Source organism: Salvia hispanica, chromosome 1, assembly GCF_023119035.1.
Source record: "Salvia hispanica cultivar TCC Black 2014 chromosome 1, UniMelb_Shisp_WGS_1.0, whole genome shotgun sequence".
NCBI classification, from domain to species: Eukaryota; Viridiplantae; Streptophyta; class Magnoliopsida; order Lamiales; family Lamiaceae; genus Salvia; species Salvia hispanica.
The window spans coordinates 33362275-33367940 of record NC_062965.1 but is presented as its reverse complement, the minus strand read 5'-3'; positions in this window follow the sequence as shown (position 1 = coordinate 33367940).

Sequence of the window (5666 nt, the reverse complement as noted above, 5' to 3'; positions counted from 1 at the left end):
TGGTGAAAAATCAGGAATTAGAGATATCCACGCCTTTCGAAGCTCAATCTCTTTCCTACTTGAGATAGACTTCAAGAATTCAAATCCTATAAGATCTAGACCTTTTTCACCTTTATAAAAAGGGTCTTTTGGGTTCATAATTCACATATTTTATTTAATCTCCCACAACATCATATTTTTCTCTTCTTTCTTTTTCTCCTACGCTGCTAGACGAAGAACTGTAGGGATCCACACAAGAGAGAATTGAAACTGGTCTTTATCTCATCCAGCAGAATCTTTGTCTCAAGCCATGTGTGGCTAATTTTTTGGATTACTCTTAATTTGTAGTATGAATTGTTTGAATTTTAATTCTCTAAACGATGAAATTCCTATTTCTAGCAATTTAATTCTTTTTTTTGGAGTTTATTTTTATTCGTATGATTTTGCATGCAACTTTTTAAAGTAGTAGTGTCCTTAACTCTGGTGTCTCTTCAACCAAGAATAAGGAACAGACATAGTTAATAAACTGTAGGCTAAAACTGTACAGTAGGATACGCATAATATATATATAAACACTTAAATCTAAAGCATTAATCATTGAAGTACTTATCTCTGTTACTTTCCTCTCTACTTTATTTACACTTTTACCGTATTCTCTCTCCACTTAACTAACAAAACTCTATTTAAAAGTTATGAGATTGATCAGAAGTCAACCAATAATTATCATGGGACGGAGGGAGTATTTAAATGAGAATTTTCTCTTTCCAAAAATTAGGATTACTCACTCCGTCCCACAAAAGTATGTACTTTTGGTTTGACATAGATTTTAACACAATTGATAAAATAAGAGAGAGATAGAAAGAAAAAGTAATTAATGTAATGTTAGGGAAGTATGAGCCCCAATTCATTAGAGAGAAAAGAGTTTCTAAAATTAGAAAGTGCATATTGTTGTGGAGGACTAAAAAGAAAAAGAGTGCATACACTTTTTGAGATAATAGGAGTACAAGTTAAAGAATAGAAATAGGCCAACATTTTGGACTTCTAAAATAGCCATGATGTGGCGATCCATATTATAGCGATATTCGCGGCAAGGGAGGAGTATTCAATACAGGATGTTGCTATTGCTTAATCCTGGTACATAATAAAAACTTGAATACAAATTACGCAAATTACGTGCGCTTCAGTTTATATTGCTATCTTTTGGTATTATGATGAATCCATCGAGTTAGCATAGTAAAAATGGTTAAAACGAGATTAAGTACATAACGAAGATCGGAGATTCGGAGCCAAGCTGATGGCATGATGCAGTTCATTGGTTTGCCGCCAAGTCGAAATGGTCCGCCGGGAAAAATATGAGATCACGCCAGCGCTCCGTCATGTCATGTAGTGAACTCAGTGGTCCGCTGAGTTAGTTGAACATATCTGAATTCGCTCAAAATTTGAAACTATCTTATCCTTTGCATTCCAAGTTTAGACAAGTTCGAAGAGGACAACCATATAAATATCTCATTCAAGATCAAGATTCAACATTAGATATCAATTATCAAAGATCGAATAGTCAAGGAAGTTCAAGTCAAGAAGACTGAGGAACTCAAGACTGAGTCGACATGTTTTGTCTAGTAGTACTAGTTTATTTATATTGATGTTTTTAACTATGGTTTTTGTTTATGAAAAACTCATAGTTTATGATGGTTTTAGAGGTGATTAACCCATGTTTTTGTTGAATTAAGGTGTTTATTATAGGTTTACACCCATTTAGTCACCAATTGGATGAAGTGATGAGTTTGTCGGAGTTTTAAAGTGAAAACAGGTTGAAACGGGCAAAACAGAGCGAACGGGCTGATTCCAGAGAGCCGAGCATTTTGCAAACACAAAATGCCCGACCCAGGCGTACTGGTGCGAATTCTAGAAAGTTCGTCCAGTCTGGCGTTTTGAGCTGAGATCGCGATGTTGAGGAAACACTCGGTCGGGCATTTTCGCACTTACATATCGCCTGGCAGGGAGATGACAACGGATACCCATTTTTGCCCATTTTCACTCTGAGTATAAAATGGAATTCTCATATTTCGAACCCTAATTCCTACACTACCAAAATTAAGCAAGAGATCAAGAGATTGAAGAAGATTTGAAGGCAATGAGCTCCCCCTCTCAAGAGATTGATGGAGAAGACTATCCAACATCAATTCCACCAATATGGAGTTCTAGTTTCATTTTTCATCCATGTTTTGCTTTGATTTATTTGTTTTCCTTTTTTGTTTTGACTTTGATCATGAGTAACTAAGTTTCTAATAGGGAGTTGGTGAAGTTTGGATGGATTGTATGGATAGATCCTATGGTTGAATGCTTATGAGCTTATCTGTCTCATTTTATAAGTTTTGTTGATTATTGAGCTTTCATTATCTAATTGTTTAGCTATACATCTTTTTGCTTAATTGTTGTCATTGAGAAATGCAAGATTAGGATAGATGTGTAATCAACAACTCCGTGCAACCCATGTGATCGAGAGATGCATGTGCTAAAGAGAGGACTTGAGTCCGTAGGTCTTAGGAGTAGACTTTGACTTGTAAGGAGAAGACTTCGACATTAGAGGTCGACCAACGCGTTAGATGCACTCGAGAGAGGGTCTAACCAACCATCCCGACTTTCCTTACTGCACTTGAGGCCCATGATGGGGTTTGCAGCGGAAACATAAATAGATCATAGAATTAGATATATTCAGTAGATTATTCAGAAAAATTCTAGTCGCCAATTATCACATGTATCATGCTCATAACATGAATTAAAACATGCTTTTGATTAATTGAAACCTAAAACATGCTTTTCTACGTAGACGCAAATTATACTTTCTTGATTCTCCAAAGAATCGAAGATGGCTTGCTACTTCTCCACGTGATGATCTGCAATACTCAACCACGAATCTTCTAATTGGTTCCCGAATGATTTCGTGTGGGCAGGATACTAGGACTTAAATAAACAAGACAGAACTCCCACACAAAGTAGGAGAGGGAGGAAAAATTGTCCCCCATAAAGTGAATGGATTGGACGAAAACTTTGATAAAAATAAATTGTGTTTCAGTCTCTCCTTTATTCTCCTATTTATATTAAGTTCATATTTTGGCCCCTTCCTGGGATCTATGGAGGTTTGGATGTGACCTCATCCAATTAGCTTCACTAATTAAATTGAACTCACAATTTAATACCACCTATGTCCGCCATTAGGAGTCTCATTTCTTGGCGGCACAGGTTTTAAGAAATGTTAAGAATAGCGGGTGAAAAAAAGTTAGTGGAATATGGAATCTCACTTTTATATATTAGTTTTAAATGAAATGTGAGTATAATGAGTTAGTGGAAGGTGGGACCTTATTACCATTTATGGTAAAAGTGAACTGGGACTACTATTCGCGGAAGAACTAAGATGGAAAAACGGGACTTCTATTCGCGGATGGAGGGAGTACAAGTTTATATTGGAATATTATTATCAGCCACTACAGTAATAATATTGCATTGTCCATCTAAATCTGAAATTACAAATAATCCGAGTTTTCTCTTTTGTTTAAAGATTATTTCTCGCGCTTAAGATTGAAAAGTCCACTAATTAATTAATGTCTGCTATAGACGCAATTAAATAACATCTTATTAATTCCAAGAGTGGACTTAACAAGAAACACTTATATATTATTCATAGAATAATTAAATTCCAACTAGCTAGGTTACGAATAATAAACTTGTTTCGAGCTCCTCTTAAGGACATTATCAAACCAGACTCACCAGGCGCGCGTTACAATATAATAGCAATCCTAGTACCGCTAGAAATCAATCGACACTACCCAAGATATAGGACTCCTATTGCGGGTACATACAAGCGTGAGTGAGTGACCTATATTTCAATAACTTTTTTTTTTACCCACTTTTCTTAACATTCTTAAAACTCATAAAGGGAAGAAATGAGCCCCTTATTTGTGGATGGATGGGGTAATACTTTCTCATCTCGCTTTAAGTATATCATTTTTTATTTGGCACGATATTGTATGCAACAAATCCTTATTAGCTAAGGACCTTGTAGTTAGCTGCACTTGAAGTACTTCATCATTGATACATCAAAACACCAAATTGCTCAGCTTCGAGTGGCCGAGACACTTATATTCAGCAGTAGATCCAGGTGGGGTCGGGCGGGGTCGGCCGACCCCACTGCCGGCCAAATAAGGCTGGGGGGAATTCCATTAGTTCTAGCTTATAAAGCTGTCGCCGATCCCACAGTGCGCCAGAGAAGGAAAGAGAACAAACAACATTCTTGGTGGCCATAAGTGTGTGAGACGAGAAATTCACAGGAAGAGAGAGTTATTTGAATATTTGAGAAGAATTAAAAAAATTGAGTTGCAGAGAGTGAAAATGGAATCAACGGTGATTAGAGCTGGGAAAGAAGACGACGAAAAGGAAAAATACTCATTGTGGGGCTGAAAAGCTCAGCTCAAGGCTATGTTGGTGTGTTCAACTGATCAGAAGAAGACTACTAAGCTAGTTGCATCGCTGACACTATGACCTCAAACCTTGGTTTCAATAAATACCTCAACCCACTTCTACTGGCTAGTATAGTGGATGTAAGGGTCGAATCCCACGGAGATAGATGGATGCAAGTTAGAAATGTGGTGATATTCTAGAGGTTTGGTTAGGTACCACGCTTGGTTTGAGGTTTTTACCTAGGCGGAAAACTAAAAGTGGACCTGGACTCTACTGACTGGTAAGACTATTAATATCTGGGTAAGGCGGTCTATGTGAGAAAGTAGAAGTACTCTACTGGAGTGCATGTGAAAAGTAGAAGTTTACTAAAAGTAATTAAACAAAAGCTGGAGTGAATATCCTAACGAACTGGCTGATGTAGATCTGCAGAAAGTCTGACAAAAGGGAAAGGACAAAAGGAACAGCAGCTGAAAAGTAAAAGTGGTCCACAGACCGGATGTTGATGTTGTCTTCTCCAACAAGTATGCATAAAACTCAGGTAAACACAGAATCCATGGATAACAACTCAGATCAACAAATTCTACAACTAAGATTCACAATTAAAATACTAAAACTCATGGATTAACAACCGATAAACCTAGAATTAAATATACTAACTAACAAGCAAGGTGACAACAGTCACGTAATCACAAATCTCATGCATTATACCTCAAATCTGACGATCAAAAACTTAGAAACTTAACTAACAGGTTCAGATCTAGCCTACTCTCGCAAACAACTAGATCTAACTATGCTAGGCAGAATAAAACACGATAATAACGAAAAGATGAAATAAAAACAACTTTCATATCATATCGTTTGGATCCCAACAAAAGACTTCAAAAGCAACAAGAGGTTTAGTTCAAGCAAAGATCCATCGAAATAAAACTAAGTACAAATTAAAATAGGGAGCAAATAAAGATTGTTTTTGCCACTCCGGGCGATGAAACAGTATTCTGGCGACTACAACGGCTGGTGGAGTTGACGGTGAACTATCTGCTGGGGTTTGGTGCCCCTTGCACAGCGGAAGACTTGTACAAAATAAATAAATCAGATACGGATCTATTTGACCAATTATGCGATTAATCAATTCACATGTTAAACAGATAATTGCATGATAGAACGTAAATAATTCATGTTCATAGAAAGTAAATCCAAAGCATGATTTCTACGGTTTAGAGTTACCGATT